General features: G+C 39.6%; 1 protein-coding gene across 2 annotated transcripts in view; it reads right to left on the bottom strand.

Annotated features, from left to right (window-relative positions):
* LOC103467936 (putative lysozyme-like protein) overlaps positions 1–11,713 on the bottom strand; it is a 52,247-nt gene extending 40,534 nt beyond the window's left edge. For both annotated transcript variants that reach the window (XM_008414699.2, XM_017305929.1), the window contains exon 1: positions 11,362–11,713. The gene's annotated coding sequence lies outside the window, so the exon portion shown is untranslated. The remainder of the gene's footprint in view (positions 1–11,361) is intronic.
* Positions 11,714–13,013: the final 1,300 nt, after the last annotated feature.

Raw genomic sequence — 13,013 nt, 5'->3', positions numbered from 1 at the left:
GGCACCACAACATAAAGTTGCATAGTTGCCAGGTGTACCAGCACCCTGATGGTCCACAAAGCAACTTGCACAATCTGTGTACAAATTGACAGCATGCAGTGTTTAAGCGTACTCATACAAATCTTTTCATGCTAATGCAGTGCGAGTCCAAGGTGCTAAAGCAGAAGTGTATAAACGTTTTGCCAAGTTTGAAAGTGCATGTCCACCAAAATAATTTCTTTCATAATTAAAAATGCAAACATGATTACTTTCAGATCCTTTTATTTCTTTCATTTCTCAACCATCTAACATAGGTGTTAACGCCTAAAAGTATCTGTAAATTATTGTAGACTGGAGACAAAATTGTCTCATTGTCTTATTAAAAGAAAAGGCAAACTGTTTCCTAATTTGGAGATGGATTGTTCTGTTGTTTGTGTGTGGAAAAAAAAACTTTAGTCTCTATATTCAGTTATAATAAATCAAAGTACCCAAGTTTGATTTTGAGTAGAAGTCGCTGGATGGTCCGACTTACTATGGTATCAAATTAAAGCCAAAAAATGTGAATAAAATATCAGTACTATATGCATCTCTATTTTCCACCTTAAGAAGATTTTAATTTGTCAGTGAAAATGTCACCTGAACCACATGAACATGAACTGACTCCTGGTCCAAAGAGTTGGTTGTTTTTTGTTTTGTATCTGAACTCGAATGGAAGCTCTACTAACTCAATTTCAATAAAAAGCAAAAAATAAATAAAATATTAATAACTTACATTTACATCTTCAGAAGATTTTAATTTCCTAATATCTTTTTTGAAAGGGTTAACATTAGTGACAATTTCATCCCAACATGTGTAATACGTGTGTGTGTGTGTGTGTGTGTGTGTGTGTGTGTGTGTGTGTGTGTGTGTGTGTGTGTGTGTGTGTGTGTGTGTACACTGCCTGAGTTGACTAACCAAATTTCTGTAATTTTCTTTAAAATTATGATTGAGGGCCACACAAAACCATTCTAAGGGCTGCTGTTTTTGCTCCCTGACTTATTTTAAGCACTCACAACATTAGAACCAATAAAAATGACATCCTGTGTGGCTAGATTGTGAAAACACGACATCACATATAATATTTTAGAGACATCGGTGTTCACTATAGAAGAAGTTAATGAAATGAGTAGCGGTTCCAGACTCTGACCTGCTGGCTCTGCTGGTTTGATGAGCTACATGTTTTCCAGTGCAAGTTGGGTTTAGAAAGGTCAAGAGGGCGCTGCTGATTTAGTTAGTGCACAATTTGGTTAATTGGGTTTGCAAAGATTTCATGACAGTGACCATAATGACAGATTCAGTTTGCTATTGATCAGAGGAGCGAAAGAAGGCCGAGTGTCTGTTTGGGAATGATGATTTCATTAAACAAGTGCAAGCACATACTGTTAAAAAATAAATAAATAAACAACCAGTGCATTTATACACAAATCTGTTGTGAATCTGTTCAGCGGAGACAGAGGTGTGCAGATTGTCCATCAAATCAGGGGCAAAATGTGATAATTTTTTTTTCTCACAAAAACACCAATCTCCTTTCATGAGAGCACATGAAAAGAAGAAAAGTGTGCGAGAAGAGAAAAAAGACAGAAATCGCTTGGGACTGCAGTTCTTTCATGTAGAGGTGAATACATACAGAATAAAATTAAATAATCAAAAATAGCCCTAAAAATAGCTGCTATCACTGATATTTTTGTACAAAAATAGACAAATAAAATATGCTGCATGTTCTTCAGGTTGTTTTTTTTTTTTACACAATCAACTATCCACATATGTGTAGTATAGGTATAGATATATGATAACATAAATATGCACAATAGTGTATGGGACGCAACAAAATATCAATAAACCACATACAGTGTTCCACAATGCAATGTGGAAAAGCAGTTGTCTGTGAAATGGTTGCTATCTTCAGGCTTTTGATGTGCAGCTTGCTTCCACAGCTATTATCTGATGGTGGCTTCGAGCAACCTGCAAGGTGTTGAGTGGGGTTGGGGGGGGAGTTGCACGGCTCTAAAGCAAGACATTTTCAAGGTTTTCAGACACCGAGCAATCTCAACTCCGGTTGTGTCACCTCGCTTTCTCGCTCAATACATTCAGCTGCCTCCTAAAATAGCTCAGGGTTTCTCTGACACCAGGCTCTTGACTTAACACAAAGATACACGGAGAGCATGGGTGCAGAAGGAGAGACGGAGTGAAAAAAGAGGAAACTATACGTCAGTGCAAACAAACCACAGCACGCACAAAAAACCAGCTGCAAGATGTGGAGAAGATTGGTGATGATTTTAGTGCCTTGCACAAAATGTTCACTACATGGAAACTTTTATCACATTACAGCTACAAAGTTCAGTATATTTTATTTGAATGTTTATGTGACAGACCTACCCAAAATGGCGCATGTTTGTAAAGTAACAGAAAAATAATAAATTGTTTTCAATATATATTTTTTTACAAATAAAAATCTTGAAATGAAAGTTATTGGGTTCAGTGTAAAACCTTTTGTGCGTCACGCTGCAATGAACACACCATTCCCAGGGTTAGACACGGTGGTGACAGCATTGTGCTGTGGGGGTGTCTTACTGTAGCAGGACGGGGAAGATTTTGCCAAGAAAATGAACAGAGCTAAACACAGAGCAGTCCAGGTAGAAAATCTGCCAGAGGCTGCAGAAGTCTTGAAACTGAGGTGAAGAAATTTCCAGGAGGAAAGTAATGTCAAAAAACATTCCTTAGTTCAAAATGGAACAGACAAAGTCTAAACCTGAATTCAGTTGAGAATCCGTCAAGACTTGATCATTCCTGTTCTTCTGCGGATCTCATTGAATTTGAGCAGCTTTTCAAAGAAGAAATGGCAAAACATTTTCTCTCTACTACACTTCCAATCGCATGTAGTGAATTGAATTGACCTTTCTGTTTTTGTTTTGTTACCGCGGTAAATTATTTTTAAAGCTGAAGACAGCCTCTGGAGTGGAGTTCAGATGATGTGATCTCTCTTTCCACAAGCTCCTCTTATTAAGGAGTACCACTAAAAGCCTGAGGATTCTCTTACTAAACCAATCAATACGGGATCTGCCTTGCCGTCATCCCCCGAGCCCTGGACTCCACCCTCCATTCTTCCTCTAAGTTTCTCTGTCCCCACGGCTTCTCTCATTCATGGCAAGCTCAAGCTGAGGCTGAGGCTTTTTGGCGAGCGCTCTTTGATCAAATAAACCCAAGACAGATCTGATACCAAACGCCTCACCGTCCCAGACACCTCATGAGGTGAAACAGGTGAGACGAGTCCTCTGAGAGTGCAGAGCATAGCAGCGAGCCGCGTTATAATGAATAAATAAAGGGAGCATTCAGCATGACTGCTCCACTGTCATCTTTGAGTGCAGAAGCTGATCCTGCATCAGCAACACCTGTGTGACTGTCAGAGGAATCGATAAAACAGTTAAGGTTGGAAAGGTGAACTGGACAGCCAGCTTCTGTGCCTCCAACAGAAAGAAAAGTTTATGCATTCAAACAGTCACAAAACGCTCAGAAATGTGCAGAAACATAAACCTACATTATGACGCAACACTAATTTGTCAGCATGTCTTAAATCCTATAAAGTAATCCTAAATTAGCCAATCAAACACACATGCAAATTACCCACCAGGCACCTTGGAGAACATTAAACAAAACAAAAACGATAAGGCATGCATCAATATTGGAGAAATGTAGTTTTAGTTTGCTGAATATTTCACAGCTGCTTTATAACCAACAGAGTAACACTTTAACTTTCTTTATTCAACTACTGGCAAATGCTTCTGGCCACTAGCTTTTATTTTGAAAACCTACAACCCGTCAATAAGCTACATGGCAGGAAGTCTACATTTAACATACTGGATCCAGTCTTCATAAAACAATAAAATGAACATTACCAATTGTCACTCTCTAGATAATGTATGTACATGGACTAAGTCAACATTCTCAAGATGTTTAAGTTTAGAAAATAGAACATTAGTGATTTATTTTTTTTGTAGATTTAGACCTTTATCTAAGCAAAGCTTGGTGATGTTCAAAATCAATGATCCACTGTTCTTTCAGGCAATATAACATTAAAATCAAGCAAATTAAACTAATGATACATAGTATGAGCAGACATGGGCATGGTGTCCAGCTGACTCATGTAAATCATCCCATGCTATTTTAGGACGACTACAACATTTTTGTTTTGATAACTCCTCTGTTTACTCATCTTGATTCCTGATTATGACCAATAAATTATAACATTTTTCATCTCATCTCTTTGTCTCTGATTGCCGTAATTTACAGCAATTCAGAAGCTTAATTTTTCTTTCATTTCAGCAGCAGTGCCTGGTTATTACTCTGTTCTGTCGTACAGCGAGGCAGACAGGGAGTCAGCGGATGTACTTTTGCAAAGACCTTTTGTTGAGCAATCTTTACTCGACAAAAGATCACACTTCTTACCACTATTACAACAGAACAGCTACTAGAGGCTACCTGGTCTGATGAGACAACACCGCCCCCATTTCTTTCCCATTCTCCTGAGTATACTGAAAGAGTGATGGACAGGACAGCAGGAGCATCACAAATTATGAATGTTTATCCAAAATTATTGATGAGCCCAAAAAGAAACTGGTTGAGTAGACTGACAACAACACTGAAGGACCTGTAGGGACAAGGTACTTGTTCTGTTCTACATGTACTGAAAACCAGTTGTATTTGCTATATGACTAAGCTGAGGAGTAGGGCTGTAAGACAGAAGGCTTTTGTTCACCAAAAAAACATGCCTGTCTGGCTACAATCCCCCTAAGCTTTGTGGACAAATTTGTCCAAATCCACAGAAAAATAAATTCATAAGAGGGAAACTTAAGTTTGGGAGTGGAATAGCCGTAGTCCAGGGCTAAATACGACAACATGTCTGCGGGATCACAAATAAGTGCAGATGTGGCATGCTGATGGAGTCCAACCGAAGAAGACTGAATGCTAAAATTGAATGAAAAAGTTCAACAAAGTATTAGTACAAGAGTCTGCCCTGGTGTGCAACCAGGTTATTGCAGTTTTTTTGTGTTTGTGTCCTTCGAACAGATTTCTTTATTTTTTCTCCTGAATTGAACGGGTTATATGTCGAATTAAATATAAAAAGATTTGAAGCATTTTGCCATATTCTACAGGGTCAAAAAAAGTTGTGAAAGCCACTGTTGAGGTATTTGTTAAGGCTATGTGTATTGCTTTCTTTCTAAACGTTTTAAAGTGTAAAATAATGCTAAAACACTGCAATGGACAGGTGACCCTTCCAGGGTGTACCATGCTTCTCACCCAATGCCTGCCCTGCAAGGATAAGCGTGTTTAGGTAATGGATGGATGGAATATGCTGAAACACAATGGCAATAAGTTTTGACTCTTAAATGAGTGCTTTAGACTGGTTTTGTAACATGCTTCCTTGTCTTGAAACAAAAGAGAGCGTGCAACTTTTTTTTTTTTTTTTGCCTTTATGAGGAGAATGCGGATGTGACATAAAGGATAAAAAAAGAAGCAGCAATTGAGAGGAACATCCCATCCCTGCTAATGAGATCCCGAAGGTTTGCTCTGATTGTGCAGATTAAACTGTTTTGGGGGAAAACACTTCTCCACCCACAGTGAGTGACAAACTTTGAGTATGAGTAAGAAATGGCTGAAAACATTCTTCCCCACTCGCTGAGCTGTGGCTGTGAACCTTTTTCTAGCATGCTCCGAATGCTGAATGGAGCAAATTCTGCTACGAAACCAAGAGTGACGTGAACAGAGTGCCATGGATTCACAGTGCCGAGGTCAAGGCAAGTCAAATATCCTAAGGCTTATATGTGCAAAATAGATTGGCTTAAAATAGAGACTTTGCACACTACATCCCGCAGAACTAAACAAACGTCAGAAATGATAATCAAGATCCAGCCCACTAAGAGGAAAAAAAAATAATGCTTTTTTCAGTTTGACTTTTTTGACATATCAAGCCTCCACTCTGGGTTTTGGCCTCTATTTCCAAAGAAAATGCTATATGTATGTTTAGTTTCATGTTGACATACAAGCTATCAGTGATACAAATTAAATTTTCAACAAAATGCTAACAGAACTTTCTGAACTATTCCTTGAGCTGCCCTGTAGAGCAAAACTTCAAATTGAGAATTAAAGTGATCAAATTTTCTGGATATTTAATTGAAAGTGTTAGCCTAAACCTGCAGCATTTTGGGAAAAAACTTGAGCACATTTGAGAAATGTCTTCAAAATTCCAGCTGATCTTTAACTCACTTTCTGAAATCTCGTCAGTATGTTACACCCCAATCATAGGAATATATTTTTAAAAAATGTGTAAATACGGCTATACCTTTTCTGCCTAAATGCAAAGCCACTGCTTAATGCTCAAAAGTTGCCTATGTTTTTAAAGCTAGTAGGGTTTAAATACCAGTAGCCGGGTTATGCTTCAATAGTTTCAGCTCTGAGTCCCCGTTACAGGCAGCAGAAGATGTGCAGCAGCATCTGTGCTACCTTAAGTACAACAGCAATGTTCAGAGGAAGAATTATTTAATGTCCCTGCACCACGAGTGCATCCCAAATTAAGAAAAAGGGGTGGAGGAGATAACAGCATAACTATGTAAATCATCGCCACCACTTTGCTTTATTTACTCCACTCGCTTCTGTATGGAGTTGTGTTCAGAGTCGTTTTGCTAAAACGCTGCTCAGACACCAATCAATAGTTATGAATTACAGTGCTACTGCTTTTATGGCAACCGATTGCCACTCTGAGCCTGAAATGTATTTAGCTCAGATCGAGACAGATAGTGAACCGACACAGAACCCGGCAATTAGAAAAGCATTCAAAGCTCAACAGCTGTCAGAGTGAAAAACTAGAATTTTTTTTTTTTTACATTTTCGCATGTTGGAGAAACAAGAATAATCCTTTATTTTTTATGTTTCAGTGTTTCCTCTTTCTTGTTGATTGGTACACAAAAATAAAGACCAGAGAGTATTTTAACAAAACTGAGTTTTTCAGTCTTTAGCCCCTTGTTAACAGATCCACGGCACTAATTCTGGATGGCAGGCCAGTTCGAAGCCCAGCACTCCCAAGCCCGGGCCAGGGCACATCTGTCCGGCTGACTGGCCAATTTACATCGCCCTGTGGTCTCTGCGCTATCACACGTTCACAAACAGACAGCTGACGCGTACACAAGCATGTGCACGTGCACGCTGCAAGGATTCATGGACCATTTGCTCTGTGATCTGTGAAGCTCACATCACAATTTTGCACCTTTTACAGAGAACCAAAGGCCACGGACAATTGCTGACATTTTCAAAACCCTCAATGTGCTCAACGTGCACTTTACTCTTCTCTGTTTGGCAGCCCGATGACAATTTGGGGATGATATATTATTTAAAGAAGAATAACATGTGAGAGTGAATGAAACTGGCAATCTGTATGCAACAGAAGTGTGAGCAGAAGGCTACAATAGTGTTTTGGCTGCATTAGAAATGAGTATGATGTGAGACAAAAAGATGATTGTGCACCGTGAGGGGATTATCGGAGTGTAGGAGAGCGCTTCCTTGAAATGAAAGGTGCATTCTCAGTTTCTGATTGGCTCACCACGTTTTTGGGAAAGCCAACAGACTTTCAAGCAACATTTACATTTAAAAGAAGTTTATTCATCTTGGCACATTTAGGAACAACTAGAAACACATACATATCTTTCAAAACGGTAACAGAAATGAACCAGTTCCTTTGTCATTTCACATTTCAGGGCTGTGGACCACCTAGGAAGAACAACCAAAACAAAGCTGTTACTGTCTTAATGAGAGTCATAAGCTTAAAAATAAAATACAAAACACTTCCTGACTCGGTTTTGCAAGTGTTTTACACAGTGACTACTGCAAAGTTGACAGACTTTCAGATCAACCATGTGATGTTGACAGACGTTAATTATAATGTGGCCACAACAAGCAATGTGGCAACCAGGAATAGTCCATCCTACTGAGTTGAGCTGTCTTAACATAAAAAAAGACTGATTTATTTAAAAGAATAGATTTCATGCTTTGAAGTGATATTGTGCAGTAACCTAGTATTATATCTGTGTGTTAGAAGAAAAGAGAAGGAATCCTCAGAGAGAAGAAAGGCTAACATTTAGTTTGAAAGGTTCCCCTGCTTTGAGTTATTTTAGCTATTTATAGCAACTGAAACTCAAACTGTTTACATATATGGGATACAATGTTATATTAGCATATTTTACGCTTTACTTTTTTTTCCCTCATCTGAACTGTGGAGATTGCGGAGATTATGGTTGACCAATTGTAGATCCTGTAAAGACGATTTTCAATTTGATTTTTGATTCAGTTGCACAAATTACAGCTTGATGAGAAATTTAAAAGGTTTTCTTACTCTCGGCTACCAAAAAGCAGACTGACAAGTTCCAGATTGATACAGCTGAGTGTGTCGACCTCCAACGGCATCAACCTAGAAACTGTTTGCAATGCAAGTGTGGACAATTGATATTTGCTAGTATAACATTATATCCCTCAGATAAATGTAGCTTTGCTAACAGTTAAAGTGTGGCCTGTTTGGTTAGTTGCTACGTAGCTTTCACACCCAAAGCAGCATGCCCTGCTGAACTTGATGCAGGACTCGGTGAACCTTGATTTCTCCAGCATAGTTTCATGGAGCAGATGAGAATAACAGTAGTGTATAAAGGCTATGATTTATTTATGTTATGTTATGAAAATGCATTTGTCTCGTCTTACAATTTGTAATAGGAAGGAGCTTCGTTTTTACACTTAGTTGCTGCTTCCTGCTTGGTCAAGAGCAGTTTGGTAGATATATTTTATGTTGACTGGTCGTGTATCTCAAAGTTGGGATTTGTTCAACTTTGACCCCTGCACACAGCTGCATGTGTTTCTCACATGGAACACAAATGAACAGGTTTTCATTTTCATGCAAACTCAGAGCAACATGACGTCTGTCTGCAACAAATAAGGGAGCCAAAACAGATAATTACTCCAGAGAACCACATTTCAAAATATCTGAACTATCCCTTTAGCCTTGAAAGGAGAATTAACAGAGTATGATTTCGCTTGCAGCTGGAGCCTTTCTGTGCGGAGTTTGTGTGTTATCTCTGTGTCTGCTTGGCTTTTCTCCGGCTCCTTCCGCAGTTTTAAACAAGCGTGCCGCGCTAATTAGTCACTCTTAATTGAGGTTTAGCAACATCTCTACGTTCACCTTGCAATGCATTGTCTGCTGAGATAAGCTCCAGCTGCCCACAAACCTGAACAGCTTAAGGCTGATGGAGAAAGATAATGAATGAATTAGGAATTTAATTTTTCCAGAAAGTTTTTCAGATCTCGTCTGAGAGGTCGCCTGCTCTGAGTCACAGGTGCACAGAAGTTGTTGGCTTTGCAGGTCGGTCCATTTTTAACAGACATAGAATCTGGCGTTGGTCAGGGCTCAGATGTGTAGCGACTGTAACGAGTTGAACTATTATCACTCAGTTTTTGGTTTATCACATTCAAGGAAAAGCTTGGTTTTTTTTGTCTGATTCCAAACTTCTATAGAAATTGAATTAAAATACCCCCCCAAAAAACTGAAAAGTGTGGCATGCACTTTTATTCAGCCATTTTTACTTTAATATCCCCAAATGAAATAAATCTAATCAGTATTAGTTGCTAGCTAGTTAACAACATCACAGCGATTAAGGAGCCCAGCAAACAGCTTGGGAACAAAAATGTGGAAAACACACCGCAGCAAAGATGCACACATGAAGAGTATTTCTGTAGGATGAAACGTTGTAAAGAACATAGGGATGGAAGCTGAGTAAGACGAGGAGGAAGGAAGGAGCACTCGTGGCTCGTCACCTTGAGTGCATCAGCATTTGTACTTTGCCTGGTGAAATATAACGACCTGTTCTATCACCCTCAACTGAAGGCCCGACTCCATCTTAAAAAAGTAGTTCCTCATCCCCCAGGTTTTTCAGTTTGATTTTGCTTGATGTCTAATATCAGAAATTCTCTGTAAATATGCAGCTGTAAAGTGGAGATGGTTTAGTTTTGTCACTTTGCGGAGAAATCGAGTGCAATGTGTGGGTGGGCAGGTTGCAAACATAATTTCTCAGGAGTTAAACAGAACCTGTAGCTCTTTCACAATTTTTATTTTTTTTTTAAAGACAAGATAAAAGAGTTAAGCACCTCTCGTCAAAACACATTTGTGAGGATTGGGGAACAGCCTAATCCAGTTCAGCCAGAATATTTACGGCGCATCAGATTAATACATGACGCTTCAGTCTGGAGTACCGGTGCTGAACTTGATCATGTAAGCTGAAAAGCCTCTCCCACCTCGGTGTGTGGTGTAATTCTGGGCATCGCTCCTCAATAAGGCAGGTGAATGGGCCTCAGGGGTGACCCTACTGCTTAAGTCAACACAATGAGTGTAATGAGGTGAGCTACACACACACACACACACACACACACACACACACATTTACACAGCAGACGGAGACCCTTGCAGCATAGTAAGTGGATTTTTATTCATCTGCATGCACTGGGGCTCATGTGGAAGTTCTTCTCACACCCACACCTACATATTTAGCAAAACAGTGTGCATTGTATGATTTTCACCAGAAATAAGAAAATCATCCAGATCAACATCAGGACAGAAGGACGACCTAAATTTAAACCCAGTGTTGGTCATTTGGGTGGATTTTGGGGTAATAGTCCAAACTGTCACATATAAAATGGTAAAAAAAAATTTTTTACATGAACTGCTATGACTCTTTGAGATGTGAGCATCATTTCTACGGGCATCACAGCCAGAGTCCATAATTAATCAGCCCAAGTGTGGAGAGCAGGACTGGTGGCTTCCTCTTATCAGCGCGGACACCAACCCACGCCCTCCGGGCCATCATTGGATTAATGATGAGCGTCTGTGATAGGAGAAGCCCCCGTACAAAGGCTGTATTAATTAGCCACTGAGGCCGCTGTGTGGAACACATGTTCACTCTAATCAAAACTTTAAAGAGACACGACGGACCCCGCAATCCCCCCGCTGAAGCGCACTGCATGGCGTTCAGCCCCGAGGATGTGTGCGCGCACCACGGTGAGGTACCGGCGTGCGCACGGGCTGAGCGCACTATTTCTTCCAGTTAGCAGCCTCTTTTACTCGCGGTTGACCTACCGATTGCGTGTACATAAAAAATAAATAAAAAAAAGAGGAAAAAAAAAAGAAGCATATCAAGGATTGATCAGACAGGTGGAATCGATGTAGTTGGAAGTAATGTCGAGCGATTAGAGGAAATGAGAACCCTTAAACTCTGGTGTTAACTCTGATATTAAGAGATGCGCTATGGGCTACTCACCCGCCCCGGGTGGTGTTAGAGGAGCATCCCGGTCTCTCACGGACAGCTCTTCGGATGAGTTCTCCTGGGACAGCGCGCCTTGATCCTCACTACCATTCTCCGTAACGCTCCTCACAGCCTCCCTTTACTCTCCTCCTCTGGCATCACGTTTAAAAATTTTTTTTTTTTAAATTCAATAAAATAATAAAACGTTGCATACCCAGAGGGGCTCAGCCTTTAATTGTCGTTTGCAGCCGTCAGTCTCTATGCGAGCAGGGCTGAAGTGACAGCAGCGGATTTCTATTTGAGGGGATGCTGACGCGCAAGCGGAGGGGCTCGCCTCCTGCCTCTTTCATCTGGCTCCATCAGCTCTCCGTTAAGAACACCATGTGACTTACATCGCTGTCAAGGCTCATCCAGGAGCTGCTTTGATTTCCTGTTGAGACTTTCAAAATAAAAAGATGTGACTATCACGGTTATAAATCTAAATAACCGCGACCGTTTTAGTTTGTATTTTTGCAAGCATGTTTTATTGCATGTGTTTATTCAATTTTTATACAAGGCATGCCATATTCTAATGTTCATTTTTATGGAAACATTTAACCGTTGTGAATGTGAGTGTGTAAAAGTATCAATATATCAACAAACTGAACAGCTTATTTAAAAAGGTAGTTTGTGTGAGAATTGTAATTTTTAAAACGCATGTCCAGGTGGAAGTAAGTCCTTATATCAGACCTGGAACTGCTGTCTGATTCAAAAGGATTAGATGTGATGTGTGATTTATTTCATTTATTATATTGAATAGAACATTTGTAGCTTGGGTTTGACTTCAATCCATTCATTCTTACACTCTCAGATGTTTCAATACATAATATTTTTAATTGTTCTCTTGAAAGGGTGTGCTTAATTACCCAATAATTAAAATAAAACACACACGCACGCACACACACACACACATGCATACACACACACACACACACACACACACACACAAATCACATTATGATACACGGCCCTTAAAAGAGGTCTGATGAATTGGCCAAAGCTGAACTGTGACATGCAAACTAACTGGTTAACATAACAAAACTGACCTTAGCAACACTGACCACTTTTCCTCACTTTGTTCTTTGCCAACTTGTTATTCTCATCCTTTCTGAGCAAACTGCACAAGATCAGTTTTTAAGGGCCGGCAGAGTGGATGTGAATGACCAAAAAGGTCTAGTTTAATCTTCTCTGGCTAAAAGATATTCTTCAAACCTTGGGACTTGGCCCAAGGTTTGAGGTATTGAGATGTATTACTGTATTCTTTGGCTCTTTTTCTATTACGTGAGTAATCTGAAAATGTGAGGTTGCATCTCTTCTTGCATCCACATCCAGGAAGTCACATTAACTTTCTGTTTGTTTGTTTTTTTGTTTGTTTGTTTTAATAATATTTTCATCTCTGGTCACAGATGTTTGGAGATGGACTTGTATATATCTGAACTCCTTAGACATCTTTTTGTTTTGTTGTAAATTTAGTATGATGCAAACATCATTATCTCCATTTCGTTTTGTGTTATAAATCCACCTTAAGGCCACCACGGCTCATGTTTCTTTTATTTTGAAGTAAAACCTCCCAATGTCCTGTTTTCTTTAGCTTGTGTTTCCTTTGACGCACCACCGTTCAATTTAAA

This window comes from Poecilia reticulata, linkage group LG7 (assembly GCF_000633615.1).
Source record: "Poecilia reticulata strain Guanapo linkage group LG7, Guppy_female_1.0+MT, whole genome shotgun sequence".
Classification (NCBI taxonomy): domain Eukaryota; kingdom Metazoa; phylum Chordata; class Actinopteri; order Cyprinodontiformes; family Poeciliidae; genus Poecilia; species Poecilia reticulata.
This window is presented reverse-complemented; position numbering and strand designations above follow the sequence as displayed.